The following is a 15,826-nucleotide window of genomic DNA, read 5'->3' as shown; positions in this document are numbered from 1 at the left end:
GAAATTGTAGAGAACCCAGAGGAGAGCAATAAAAGGTTTAGAAAACCTGACCTATAAGGAAAGATTATAAAACTGGACATAGTTACGTAACCTTTCGGCGGGCTACAGTTCACTTCATTGTCCTTCTCCAGTGCCGAAAAAAACCCAACTCCCATACAAAGGCAGCTGGAGACCCAGAATTCAGTCTCTAAGGATTGCACAGGGTCAACTTCCCCATGTTCAAGTCCCAAAAAGAACAAAAGGGAGGAACTTAATTAAGTACCAACTTTATCTATTTTATGGTAAAGAAACACCATAAATAATAATAATTTAATTTTTACAACATAACATGGCTATTTTATAACCCACAGACATTATCTTCACAGTTAAACATAAACAAAGAAAACAAATTCAATCTAAACAGGTCAGTCCCCACAGAAACACAGTGAGAAGAAACTCAGAGTTCCCAAACGCTTAGGTTGAGTTCACCGGAGTCTAAGTTAGAGTCTTTGATCACCAAATCTACACAGTCTGCTGAGTCAAGAGCAACATCTTCCCTCCACTTGCTTGCAGGAATCTTCACTTGGAATCCATACAGACTAGGGCTTCCAACTTTCTAATCGCACAAAACCAAACACCCTTGCCCTGCCTGAGGCCCAGCCCCCACTCACTCCATCCCCCCTCCCTCAGCAGCTCGCTCTTCCCCACCCTCATTCACTTTAACTTGCCCTGCCCCGCCCCTTTCCCTGAGGCCCTGCCCCTTCTCCGAAGCCACACCCCCACTCACTCCATCCCCCCTTCTTCCATTGCTCGCTCTCTCCCACCCTTTCACCAGGCTGGGGTAGGGGATTAGTTTGTGGGACAGGGTGAGGGCTCCAGCTGGGGGTGCAGACTCTGAGGTGGGGCCAGAAATGAGGGGTTCAAGGTGCAGGTGGGGGATGTTAGGGTTCCTTCCACACTCTGAACTCTGCGGTACAGATGTGGGGACCCGCATGGAAGACCCCATGAGCTTATTTTTACCAGCTTAGGTTAAAAACTTTTTTTAGGCACAAATTCCACCTTGTTTTTGAACAGTATGCTGCCACCACCAAGTGATTTAGACAAAGAATTAGGGAAAGGACCACTTGGAGTCCTATTCCCCCCTAATATTCCTCCAAGACCTGCACCCCCCTTTCCTGGGGAAGGCTTGAGAATAATATCCTCACCAATTGGTACATGTCCACACAGACCCAAACCCTTGGATCTGAAGAACAATGAAAAATTAATCGGGATTTTAAAAAAAGAATTTTAATTAAAGAAAAGGTAAAAGAATCACCTCTGTAAAATTAGGGTGATAAATAGTTTACAGAATAACAAAAGACTTAAAAACACAGAGGATTTTTCCTTTAGGCAAAACATTAAAGTTACAAAAACAGGGATAAACCTCCCTCTTAGCACAGGGAAAATCTACAAGCTAAAACAAAAGGTAATTTAACACTCAACCTCCTGGCCCAGCCATGTCCCCCCTCCCAGAGCCAGCACCCCGCACCCTCTCCTGCACCCCAACACTCTGCCCCAGCCCAGAGACCCCTCCTGCACCCAAACTCCCTCCCAGAGCTTGTAGTTCTCACCCCCTCCTGCAACACAACTCCCTGCCCCAGCCATGTCCCCCCTTCCACAGCTAGCACCCCTCACCCCCTCCTGCACCCCAACCCCCTGCCCCAGGCTCAACCCCCACTGCGAACCCTTCAGCCCCAGACCAGAGCCCGCACCCCTCCCAAATCCCAACCCCTTACCCCAGCCTGGTGAAAGTGAGTGAGGGTGGGGGAGAGCGAACAATGGGGGGGGGGGGATGGAGTGAGTGGAGCAGGACTTTGGGGAAGGGGTGGGGTAGATCCTGGGTTGCCCTTAAATTCAAAATGTGATCTTCAGCATAAAAAGGTTGGAGACCGCTGGGTTAGATATTAGGAAAAAACTAACTCTACAGGTAGTTAAGATGTGGAATAGGCTTACCAGTGGCTACAGCTTTATTCACCATTTTTAGCAGCTTAGTTTTTCCCAGACAAATCTTGACAGACTGAGGTGCAAATTCCATGTCTGTAGTATTTCAAAAGTCAAGGGAATGATGTGGAGAAAAGCATATAAAGGCTGCTCCCTATCACCCACAAACTAATGGGTTCGCAGAAAGATTTAATGGAACTTTAAAAGCTATGCTAAGAACATACGTCACCAGGCATGAGAATGATTGGGACGTTTTACTTCATTATTTGCTCAATGCAGACAGAAGTGTTCCCCAAGAATCTACTGGCTTTGCCCCTTTTGCTCTCCTGTCTGGGAAGCAGGTTAGGGGAGCCTTAGATTTGATTGGAGGCTTTGGGGAGAGCAGTACTGAGGAAAGAGGACAGCCTGTAGGGGAATATGTCACTTGTTTTAAGGAGAATTTACAGGTAATGAGGAATTGAGGGAAACTGACCCTTGAAACAAGTCAGGGAACTCAGCAAGTTTATTATGGTCAGCAAACAGGAGAAAGATCATTTGACACGGCTGATTTGGTGTTAGTGCTGACTCCAGTGATGGGGGAAAAAAGGCAGGATTATTGGGAAGAACCTTTTAAGGAGATTGAAGGGGTGAACGCCGTCACATCTGATGTAAGGAAGCCCAGCAGCAGAGGAACGGTGCAAACCGTGCATATCAATAGATTAAAACTTACTCTGAAAGGGAGATGGCAGTAAATTTGGGGCCATTTAGGGATCTGGGTCAATAATCTGTCAGGGACGGTACTTGGTCCTGCTGTGAAGGCAGGGGACTGGACTTGATGACTTTTCAAAATAAATAAATAAAAATAAAAAATAAAATAAATAAAAATATTTTTTTTATTATTATTATATTATTCAAGGTCCCTTCCAGTTCTATTAGATAGGTATATCTCCATATAAAAAAAAATCATACCTCAAAGCAGGAAATGCAGGCCTCTTAAAGCACCACACACAGGTATTTTCCTCCTCAGGTTTAGCTGCCCTAGAAAGAGGACAGTTACGGGGAATTCTCCTGTAGCTCAAGCTTGCAGATGAAAGAGCTGCAGGGTGTAATGTGCACATCAGACCACATGGAGTTAAGAACAAACTGACTGTGAAAAACAGCGGAAAAATATTAAATCAATGGAAGAAGTTATCTAAATTTGGTCTGTAACTAATTAGACCTATAAAGGGTAAAAAAGTCTCACTGCTCTGCATAGGTAAAGGGAAGTGAGTGGGCACCTATCCAAAAGAGCCAAAGGGAAGGCTAGAACTTTTAAAAATTGAAACAAGACTCCCCTTTTGTCGTCTGTTGATGTTCTCGGGGAGAGGCAGACAGGGGGCAGTTATGCTGTGAGAAACCTGGGCCAGGTATGAAAAATCATCAGTATCATACCTAGAAACTATTCATCTAAAACCCCAGATATGTAATTGGATCAGGAAATCTCTAGAAAGACACGATTAGGTTCATCCCTTTTATTTCTTTTTGGCTTGTGGATTCCTCTGTGCTAACCCCAGGTGCTTTTGTTTTGCTTGTAACCTTTAAGCTGGATCTCAAGAGAGCTATTCTTGATGCTTAATCCTTGTAGTTGTTTTTTTTTACATCGAGCAAAAGCCTGAGCTTTTTTAAGAACAGAATTGGATTTTTGTGTCTTAAGAGGTTTGTGCACATGATGTTTCATTAGTTGGTGTCACAGCTGATTACCTTTTTTTTCTCAGCTCTTCCCAGGAGGAGGGGTGTAAGGGCTTGAGGTATCCTACAGGAAGGAATTCCCAAGTCCGCCTTCCTGGGTTCTCCAAGGGGTCTTGCACTTGGGTGGTGGCAGCATCTACCAATCCAAGGTCAGAGAAAAACTGTAACCTTGGGAGGATAATACAAGCATGGAGTGGCCAGTATTAATTTTGAGAGTCCTTGCGGGCCCCCACCTTCTGCACTCGAAGTGCCAGAGTGGGGACTCAGCCTTGACCGTCAGTATGTATAGCTTTCCTCTGGGTATCCACGCTGTTACATATCACCTTATTATCTTCTAGGTGTCTGCAAATTGATTCCTTAATTATTTGCTCCATTGTCTCTCATAACTCCTGCTGATGCCCTTGGTGTAGTGTCGATTTTCTATAAAGGCAGAACTGAGGCAGGCAGAACTGAAGCAGTCAGTTGTCTTTGCAACATACTTTGACCAAGGAGTGGGCGTTTCTGATGGCCAGTAGATGAACACATGTGGGCAAAGCGTCAGAAGAAGTTGAATTTCACTGAGTTTTACTGGTGCAATGAAATCCAAAATCTCACTGTGAAACTGAACTAGTTTTGCCCCATTGCCCTAAATCTTGTCAGCTCATCTCCAGCACTGCAAAGTGAGTGCAAAGTTGGTGTCAAGGAGCAGAGCTGGTTGAATGTACACCTCTCATGAGGTTGTCATAAAAGACTGCTTCTGAGATGGATGCTACATGCTACATGTCACTGGAGGTCCCATCAGAGGAGAAGAGAAGAATTTCCTGGAAAAAGGAGAATTATTCTAAAAAAGGGCTGCTGACTCCATAATGATGTTTCAGCAGAGTCTCTGTTGGAGAGTTTATGATTCAAAATGCTCTAAAAATGACATTTCAGAGATATATTGGGTTAAACATTCAGCCTTAGCCTCTGGAGGAGCAGTAGTGATGGAAATAAGATTTGATTTGGTCTCAGGGCTCCAGATAAAGCACCCATAACAAATGGTCAGGTGAGTAAAGTTTTCCCAGCATTCGTCTGTATGAATAATCCCTGCGGAAACACCCAAACCCTGGGGAAGGCAAGATCCATAGAACGGGGAGGGTGATTTGAGACATGCCCGTTGGGAAGGACTTTCTAGAGAAGAGCCAAGCTTTCAAAGCGCTCTAGAAGCAAAGGCATCTTGTCCTGAAAGTTCCTCTGCCATTCAAGGAGTTCGGGCTAGAGTTAAGTTTACTTTGTTAAAACAGGTAATGCAAGATGGAACTGCACCCCAGTATGGAAGCCCCTCATAATGCTGTAAACTACTTCAAGGGCTGAATTCTCCTATCACTCCAGGGCTTCAAAAAGTCAATCTTGAGAAGTGCCTGATGCTCCTGGCTCTTCAGGGATGAATTTTGTCCAGGGCAATGTTTAAAGAAGGAGGGAGGAACAAAGAGAACCAGAAGACGGCTATTATGATGCATCAGAGTTTTTAATGCGAGTGACATTTGCAGTACACAGTTACAGGAAAAATACTAGAGCAGAACGAACATATTTTCAGTTTTTCAAGAAGGGCTGCGACCGATCACCAACCTCAATGGGATGTATTTCACACACAATTGTTTTTGTTTTTTGTTGCAGCTGTAGAGGTTGACAAGTCCCCTCTGCAACCATTTTAAGCTACTTTTATTACCCCAGTCGGTGAGAAGTGAGACAAAGCAAAACAGAAGCAGAGGACTACGCAGCTTCTCAGTCAAACATCTGCCACAGAGAAGGTCAAAGCGAGACGCTAAAGATATGTATTGATGGGAAGGATAGAACAGATAGGGTCCAATTCTCCTTCACAGCATGCTTTCTTTTTCCCACTCTCAAGGGACATAAACTAATAATAAATGTAGCTGATGCCTGTCTTAAGGCCCCTATTTCCTTTAAACTGAGGAGTTAGGGTAAACAGCCTGTGTGTAATTCAGAATGAGTCCATATGTGAAGAAAAGAATCAGCACCTGGTTGGCAAAGCATTGGCAGAAATAATCCCAAAGCGCAATATTAGAAATGCAGCATGGCTATCAGACCAAGGTGCTGCGCACACACAGCTCCCACTGAGTTCAACTGGAGCAATGTTTGCACAGCACTTCTGAAAGCCATGCCCGAAAGATCATGCGTGAATCTGTATCTTGCTGTTCATTTCCTGGTTCTTCTTTGTTCAACAAATATTCCTGATAGGTTTAACATGGCCCACAGTTTCCACTGAGGTACCTATGGCAAGATAACCCGGAACCACATAATCCCCCATAACCATAACCGCCCAGGTAACCACCTAATCCCCCATAACCGTAATGGCCGCCGTAACCACCGTATCCCCCTAAACCGTAATGGCCGCCGTAAAGGCCTCCATAGCCGTATCCCCCATGACCGAATGAGCCCCCGAAACCGGGTCCGACCACAGGTGCTCCTAGGGCTCCCACTCCACTGTGCTGAGGGAAATTGCTCATAATTGGTCCTGGGAGGGTCACGACAACCGGTGAGGGTCTGATCACCACTTCGGAGTCCTGGCACTGCCTAACGCACGGCTCGTTGCAGGTACCAGTGACTGGACAGGGCCGGGCCACTCCGCATTCTGGATAGCACAGGCTGGAGAAAGTCATCTTTCTGGGATGGAGGTAAACCTGAAATACACAACTAGAGTAAAGAGAAGGTACACGTGCCGGTGGAAGAAAGGCTTCAAAGCTCGGTTACAATTGTAGTGTGGTCTGCATGGTGCCCAGGAGAGAGAGGGGGAGTGGACTTAGTCTCTATGTGTGTGGCCATGTATTTGTTCCTATTTTCTCTTTCTATGCTTCTTCTCCACTCGCACTAAACTTCCCTCCCAGCTGGACCCTTTAGCTCCTATCAATAACATTATCTGAAAAAACACCGACTAGAATAAGTGTCACTATTTCCATGATGGACACCTGTGATGCTGGGTCCATTTTAGACATTTCTCAAAGAGAACACGGCTGGGATCATGGTAATGACTTCCTTTCATTTGAGGATTTAACCTCTGCATGCAAACGAGTTGAGTCCAGTGTCAGAGTGTGGATCATTGGTTTTCCAAAGCTTGGGAGTCATCCCTCATAAAAAATCCCACTGAGTAATAGCAAGATTCAGTCTTAAATGAAAATAGCCCCTACTGTCACATCTCTAGAGTCTGAAAGCGAATGAGTCTAATTGGACTTACCGAGTTCACCGTTGAGATGAAGTCCGGAGAAGTGATTAGAAGAGCCTTGAGTTGTGAGCGCTTTTATACAGTTCCTAGGACTTCCTGGAGAATCTTTTTGAAGGAGGTCCTAATTAGTTACCAAACAAACTTGATTACCTTGTAAGTCCTGTTTGGATGGAGCTGTTTTCCTCAGGGTTTGTGATTATTGGGCTAATCTCAGCCTCAGAGGGCGTGACATGCACGTTGCACTCTTCATCTTTCTTTCATCTTAAAATTGTATTGGCCAACTGCATTCCTCATGGCATTCCACTGACTATTTTGTGGCTGCAATGAGAATGAATGTCAAGTTGATTCTGAGCCACATCGGTAGCACAACTGGCTCAGATGGAAGGGACCCAGTTTGGTCCTTTCAGTTCATACTGGTTGTGGCCAGGGGCATTGGATCGTTCATTGTAAACCTGCTAAGAATGAGGGAGCCATTTTTGTGCATTCTCACCAGCTCCTTCCCAAGCAGATCACGTCCAGTTCCCTTTGGAGTCAATGGGAATCATTCCATTTCCTCCAGCATGTTTCCTGTCAGGACCTAAAATCTGAAATTCACCCGTTGGCAGGGGTATAGTAAAATGCCCTATCAATAATTTTAGTCCCACTTTAAACTTTCAAAGTGGATCTTAGCAGGGACCTAAGTGGAGCATGGGCCTTTGTGATGGCCATCTGACCAGGGGTGAATCTTATCCTACGGTGAGTAGAACTTTACCTAACATTGGATCTCCACTTGTGTCACTAATGCTGTCACAAAGAGCTGCCTAGGATAGATTTGCTCATGGGTGACGGTAGGAATGGTAGCGACTTGGTGGTGGTGGTGACTTGCAGCCTTAACATCCTTACTGTCTATGTTTGATAGGCCTAGAAAAAGAGGCACGTTGAGATGAAGGTCACCCAGGGGTCAACTGCAGAAACAAAAATGTAACTCAATCCTTTTGATTCCTCCTACCACAGGCTGAGCTCTAGGGTGATCCCTGTTACACTGCGTTACAAGACAAGGTTGGTAAAATGTAAGGTTAAAATATGTTTGCATCCTTGTATCTAAGCATCAAAATAAAAAGCTGGCTAATGTTGTGATCCACTTTAACTGTCCTTATATGTGAGGATAATATTTCTCCAAAGGAATTACATATCTGTCAATTTCTATCTTTTTCATGAGTGTGGTAGCATTGGAAATCTCAGTATATAATTCAAGCATCAAAAACTTGCTTAAAGTCATAGCACCCATTTGGATGAAGTCACCAAGTGCCCCGTGTGTACTCCTTTGTCTTTCCCTGGAGACACGTCCCACTAATGGGTCAGAATAAAGCAATGGTAACAAATTCTTTCAGGTTTGTGAAACGAGGCACAGGGTAGGTTCTCGCTTTAACATCGCCTTCTTGATACACGAGGATAATAATGGTCCTAAGGAATTACAAGTGTGCACATTTCAAGCTTGTTCATCTGCAGAATAGGAATAAAAATCACAATATGGAAGTCCAGCGGGAAAAATTTTGGTACCAGACAATTTAAATCTGCTCAAGGGTAAATACCCACCACTGAGCCAACACCTTCAAATAAAGGGAGCTAAAGTACATTGCAAGACTCTGGATGGTTGATCATTGTTCACACTTAGGTTAGAAGATGTTTCACACAAAAAGTTCCCCAAAAAATCAGCAGAGCAAAAAGTCAGAATGGGCCTATGTAAGAGTTACTTTCCCATTAGTGATGTATTTGGAAGCCATGAAATATAAGTGTCCAGCAGGGTTCAGGAGATACAGGTTAGTGTTCGGCATGAGTAGTCCCAACTATTGGGGTTTATTTCTCACCCTGCCAATCGCTCCCTGTGTGATCATCACCTGAATGTGCCTCCATTTACCTCCGTGTCAAACAGGTATAATTATAACTTTCATGGTGGATTCTCTGAGGCTTCCTCTAATCTAAGCACGTGAAAGCACCTTACAATCCTTCATTAAGTTTTATATAGCCAAAGAGGTGTATTATTATAGCAGTAATAACTTTTTACTGGGATTAGATGCTCCAACAGTGAAGATTAGATTCACTTTAAAAATGCACGTCAAGGTATCAGAGGTCACTCCAATGCTCAGTTCATGATTCCTAGCCTCTGAAATTGGAGCTCTTTGATTTTCGTTCAATGAACTTTTGCATTTCCCTTATATATATATATATATATATATATATATATATATATATATATATATATATAAAAGTTTAAGGGTAGACACTGAGGAAGTTTAAAGCAGAACAGTTCCATCAACTTCATATTGAAGGAAGTCACTTTATCCAATCTAGGTGAGAGAAAACTTTTTTAGGAGTATACCTTTCTGTGCATACTCTGCACTCCACCCATAGCTGCTCATATCTAATATACAGTGAAATCAATGGGAAAGATCAGGTATTGCATCTCCATCCATGAGTAGCCAAGAGCACTGGGTCTTCTGAGAAACTTCAGCTAATAGAGAAAAGGAAGAAGCACAAGATTCACAGAATTTAGGAGAACTTCTTCAATGGTCAGATCGTTGTGGGATGAGACTGGAGTAATTGCAAGTCTGATCAACCTAGGGCATTCTGCAAGCCGCTTCTCCGACAAAGTTTTTCAGACAGAATTAGAATGATTTTAAAGTGCAAAATTTACCCCCACCAGGATTTCTTTTAACCTGATCAGCATAAAATGCCGTCCCTCAATTGTAGGGCACAGAATATCACTGAAGTCTATGGAACTGTACTGATGTACACTAGCTCAGCATCCTTTTGTCAGTGGAGGCGGCTGCAGCATTCAGTCACTGGGGCGCAACCCTGGGTAGGTTTCCCGCTTCCACCCGACTGGGGCATAGGGAGCCTGGGACTTCACAGGTGGCCAGTGAGTTCCCAACCCACATTCCCAGCGCAGGCTCTCGGTGAAGGGCTCTGGGAGGCAGGGACAGAGAGATGAGTTTGTCAGTGGGCACCAAGAATATTGTTGTGAGAACCCTTGGATCTTAATCCAAAATTTGGGGGCATCTAATCCCAGGAAAAAATTCTGCTATTAAAATAATACAGCCCTGTGCACTCACACACAACGCTAATGAGCCTGTAGTGCTTTGAAGTCATTATCGAGTTGTAGGTGTTGGTTTCTTCATGGTTTAGAAGTTAAGGCTTGGATTTTCAGAGCAAGACATGGAGTTGGGACACTAGAGCCTATTGACTTTAATTGAAACCTGGGCATTCAAATCCCTTAGGAAGCTCTGAAAAATTTCACCCCCAATTTTTAATTTAGGGTTTAGGAAGAAATTCCCTGTTTCCTTCATAAAGAACTAATTCATTGTTCTTCTGCTTTCTTCTGAAGCAGCTGTTGAATGACACTCATTGAACAGGATACTGCATTAGATGGGCCACTCATCTCTTCCAGCTGGCAATTGCTATGTTCTCATCTGCAGAAGTAATTCTAGGTGCAGATCTTCATCTGGTCTAACTTAGTGTAGCTCCAGTGAAACAACACAGATTTACACCAGGGGAGGAGGTTCTGTTTAGTGTTTGGTTTTGATAAAAAAAGAAAACACTTCTGATTTGCTAAGGTTTACAAACCAAAGCACCTGCTATCCCAGCCATGTTCTGTGTGATATTTTTTTAATGGACTGGAAATCCCAAGCATTAATGAAAGAAATGTTATAAATAGAAGAACCTAAGAGTTACAAAGACTTCTCACAATTTTGGATTAAGATTCAAGGGTTCTCACAACAACATTCTTGGTGCCCACTGACAAACTCGTCTCTCTGTCCCTGCCTCCCAGAGCCCTTCACCGAGAGCCTGCCCTGGGAATGTGGGTTGGGAACTCACTGGCCACCTGTGAAGTCCCAGGCTCCCCATGCCCCAGCTGGGTGGGAGCGGGAAACCTACCCAGGGTTGCACCCCAGTGACTGAATGCTGCAGCCGCCTCCACTGACAAAAGGATGCTGAGCTAGTGTACATCAGTACAGTTCCATAGACTTCAATGATATTCTGTGTCCTATGAACAATTTTAGTCCCACTTTAAACTTTCAAACTGGATCTTAGCAGGGACCTAAATGGAGCATTGGCCTTTGTGATGGCCGTCTGCCCAGGGGTGAATTTCTCCCGATGGTGAGTAAAACTTTACCTAATATTGGATCTCGACTTGTGTCACTAATGTTGTTACAAAGGGCTGCCTAGGACAGATTTGCTCACGGGTCAAAATAGGGATGGTGGTGAGTGAAAAGATTCAATCCTCTTTTGTAGATAAGGTTTAAGTTAAGTTTTGGAATCTGTACTCCATCAGAAAACGTCTCTCCATCCATGAGCAGGCAAGAATCTGAATTCTTATAAGACAATGCAGCTGACTGAGCCCTGCAAGAAGCTGAGGAGAAATGAAAATAACTCATTCTTGGGGAAGGAGGAGATGGCTGTGTGATGACATTTGACATAAAGTCTGACTAACCATAGGGCATGTTGCAGAAAACATTCCTGCCTGAACCAGAATGTTGTTTAGAATGTAAAAGATATCCCCAAGAGTGGGTTCTATATCCAGGGAAGAGGGCAGAAGTATCTTCCTTTAATTTTAAGGCCTTGAATACCTTTGAAGTTGAAGCAACTGTGCTGATTTACATCAAGAGAGAGCCTGCATTTTCAAATAAAAATGTTTCACAAAATACCACATGCAAAACTATATTTGAATGAAAATTAAATAGCACCAGATTGTGTGGCTTTAGATCATGATCAGATTAAGGGAATGACATGAGAGACCTTGGCGTCCATTTTTTTTAAGTGACTCTATTACTCAGTGCAGAGGTATCTAATCCCAACAAGAATTTATTAATATTCTAAGAATTCAACCCTTTGCATGTGTGGAACACCAGTGAGTGTTTGTGAGGTGCTTTGAAATCTTGAGTTCTGAGCACGCTGAAGAACTTCCACTTTAACTTCCTTACTATGTTTGATAGGGCAAGAAAAAATGGCATGTTGAGGTGAAGGTCACATGGGGGTCAGTTGTAGAAACAGAAATATAACCCAATACTTCTGACTGCTCCTACCTCAGACTGAGATCTAGGTTGATCCCTGTTACACTGTGTTACAAGACAAGGTTAGTAACATGTCTTGTTACAAAATATTTGCATCCTTGGATCTAAGCGTCAACAATAAAAACTGACTAATCCTGTGATTCACTTTATTTGTGTCTTCTTTAAATGTGAGGATAATACTTCTCCAAAGGAATTACAAGCCTGTCAATTTTCCATGAGTGTGGTAGCCTTGTAAATCTCAATGTATAATTACAAAATTTGCTTTAAATCATAGCACCCGTTGGGATGAAGTCACCAGGTGCTTTGTATGCACTACTTTTTATTTCCTTGGAAACACGTCTCTCTAATGGGTCACAGTAACGCAATGGTAATGAATTCTGCCAGGTTTGTGAAACAAGGTACAGGGTATGTTCTCTCTTCTTTATGCATGAGGATAATAATTGTCCAAAGGAATTACCAGTGTCTACATTTCAAGCTTGTTCATCTGCAGTATAGTAATAAAAATTTCAATATAGAATTCAAACGGGAAAATTTTTTGGAACAAGACAATTTAATTCTGGCCCAGTGTAAATACCCATCACTGAGACAACAACTACAAATAAAGAGAGTTAAAGTGAATTGCAAGACTCTTGATGGTTGATTATTGTACACACTTAGATGAGAAGATGTTTCACCCAAAAGTTCCCCCCAAAATTATCAAACCAAAAGAAAAAAAAATCCAAAATGAGCGTCTCTAAGAGTTACTCTCAGGTTAGTGACGTATTTGGAAGCGTCCAGTAGGGTTCAGGTGATACAGGTTAGTGTTTGGCATAAGTAGGCCCAACTATTGGGCTTTCTGACTCTGCCAATCGCTCCCTGCCTGACCTTCACCTGAATGTGCCTCCCTTTACCTCCGTGGCAAACAGGTAGAATAGTAACTTGCAGGGTAGATTGTCTGAGGCTTCCTCTGAACTAAGCACTTCACAAACACAAACACTCATCAAATTTTTTACTGCCAAAAGAAGTGTATTATTATAGTTGTAATCACTTTTTACTGGCATTAGATCTTCCAATATTGTAAATTAGATTCACTGTAAAAATGCATGTCAGGGTCTCAGATGTCATTCCAGTGCTCAGTTCCTTACGCCTAGTCTCCAAAATTGGAGCTTTTTGATTTTTGTTCAGTGTAGCTTTGCATTTCCCTTTTATATATATTTTAAAGATTAAGGGCAGGTGCTGAGCCAGTGTAAAAGGGAACAGTTCCATCAACTTCACATTCAAGGAAGGGACTTTACCCAGCCCAGGTTAGATAAAACGTTGTTTGGAGTTCATCTTTCTTTGCAGAGTCTGCATCTCCACCCCCGTCTGATCAGATTCAATGTTCAGTGATATCAATGGGAAACATCAGGTCAGGGCCGCCCGGGTGTGTGTGTGTGTGTGTGTGTGCAAGTGGGGCAATTTGCCCCAGGCCCTGGGCCCCACAGGGGACCCCACGAGAATATAGTATTGCAACTTTTTTTTTATGGAAGGGGCCCCCGAAATTGCTTTGCCCCAGGCCCCCTGAAGTCTCTGGGCGGCCCTGCATCAGGTACTGCATCTCCATCCATGAGCCACTGAGAGAACTGGGTCTTGTGAGAGACGTCAGATAATAAAGAAAAGGAAGAAGCACAAGACTGACAGAGTTAAGGAGAACTTCTTCAATGGTCAGATTGCTGTGGGATGAGACTGGATTCATTGGAAGTCTGACCAACCTAGGGCATTCTGCAAGACCCGTCTCCTACACAAAGCTTTTCAGCCATAATTTGAATGATTTTTGAAGTGGAAAATACACCCCCACCAGGATTTCTTCTAACCCAAGCAGCGTTAAATGCCTTCCCTCAGCTTTAAGGCACAGAATGTCACTTAATTCTATGGAACTGTCACGACTGCCTTGGGTGGATAGTGTGGGGGGTGGAGGGGAGAGGGCAAGGGGTGGGGAAAGCAGTGGCCCCTCCCTGCAGCGATGTGATGAAGTGGGAACGTTCTTAATGTGTTCTTTGAATACTGAGTGGGGAGTATTGACCTGGGAAGGTTTCAGGGAGTTTTGCTGGGACTGTTTGCATTGGGGAGGGAGACTTTCCTTGAGGGAAGATACCTGAGCATGTAACATGAGAACCCAGGAGGGAGGTTGGAGCCAGGTGACACCTTTGCCTGGGAAACTGGACAAAGAGTGGGGGAGGAGCCGGGGGGAGGCTGAGTGAGATGGCTGGAGGGAGTTTCAGTTTGGAGCTGGCTGGAAAAATGAAGGGGAGCCCAGATGGGGCTCTGGCCCAATGGGGCGCTGGCCTCCCTGCCCTCCCCCCAAGATGGACCTAACTGAGGGGGTCCTGTTGTCTGTATCTGCAAGACCTGTCTTGGACTGTGTTCCTGTCATCTAAATAAACCTTCTGTTTTACTGGCTGGCTGAGAGTCCCGGTGAATCGCAGGAAGTGAGGGTGCAGGGCCCTGACTCCCCCACACTCCATGACAAGCGCCGACCTGTTGCTCCTGAATAGATGTTACCAAGGGCAATGAGATGCACGACCTTGGTGTTTGCACCAAGGCGCTGCCAGCAGGGGTTGGCGCCCTGCACGGCCCAGCCTTCTCGGGGGCTCTGGGTAGCGCTTCTGGACATATGTAGGGCCGGTGTGTGTGGAGCTGGAGGCAGCTCTTGTGAGTGGAGGCAGCTGTCACATTTGGTCACTGGTCACTCCCCTTGGCAGCTCCTTCGCTCCCACCTGGGCGGTGCATGGGGCGCCTGGAACTCCACAGACAGCTGATGCATATCCGACCCTCCTTACACAGGATTGTCAGAGCAGCCACCAGCAAGAATTGGTGGCCGCATTCTGACACCTCTAAAAATGTGTTGTGCTAACCCCTGGTGTAAGGGGACTGTCTGTGACTCCCTGGTAAAACTGTTACACTGGTCCAGGAGTTCACCTTTGTTACTGGCTTGGTGAATCTAATTATAGAACATACCACCAGTTTGGAGTGTCTGCCCTGTTTTTGACAGTCTGCCCTGTCACAGGCGCTGACTTTCATTGTGCCGGGGGGTGCTTGACTCCCCAGGTCCTGCCCCCACTCCACCCCCCCGCACTCCGCCTCTTCCCACCCCCGCTCTGCCTCTTCGTGCCCGTTCTGCCCCCACCCCCGAACGTACCACATGCTCGCTCCTCCCCACAGCTTCCTGCAAGCCGCGAAACAGCTAATTGTGGTGGGCGGGAGGCGCGAGGGGGGGAGGCGCTGATCACAGGGGCCTGCTGGCAGGCAGGAGGTGGGGGGGGGAAGGAGCTGATAGGGGGGCTTCCGGTGGGTGCTCCAGCCCCGAAGCACTCACAGAGTCAGCACCTATGTGCCCTGCAGCAGTACTCACAGTCATAAGCCACTCCAGACCACGTGATGGGGGAATAGGTACAAGAAGGGGAAAAGGGGCAGGTCCAAGGGATGGGGAAGGGTAGCAGTGTGTGTTGGGGGGGGAGCAAAGGAGAGGAGCCAGTAGGAACGAGGAGAAGAAACAGCAGGACTCATGGAGGCAGAGGTCCTGTGGAAAGTCACTATTTGATGATCATGGAACTAAAGACTGTGTCTTAGTGCACTGTCTTGGCCTGCACAAGGGGGCTGAATTTGGGTTGCCAGGAGCAACCTTCAGTCTGGCATTTCCTACCTTTGGACTTCTTGACTTGGCAACCTTAAGGTCCATCCTTTTTTCATGTCCTATGAACTCCAGGGCCCTGCTGCTCTGGGGAGGGGAAGTCCCGGTCCTGGCCCCCAGTCACTAGTGCCCACACTTGAATGGCACTTTTCCCTCGGCTGTGGGTTAGGCTATCTGACTGGGCCCAACCGATTCCTGGGAACCCGTCACCTGTGGTGGCCTCATGCCAGCGGTTGCCTTACACAGCTCTGGTTTGTAGGG

This window comes from Emys orbicularis, chromosome 1, assembly GCF_028017835.1.
Source record: "Emys orbicularis isolate rEmyOrb1 chromosome 1, rEmyOrb1.hap1, whole genome shotgun sequence".
Classification (NCBI taxonomy): domain Eukaryota; kingdom Metazoa; phylum Chordata; order Testudines; family Emydidae; genus Emys; species Emys orbicularis.
This window is presented reverse-complemented; position numbering follows the sequence as displayed.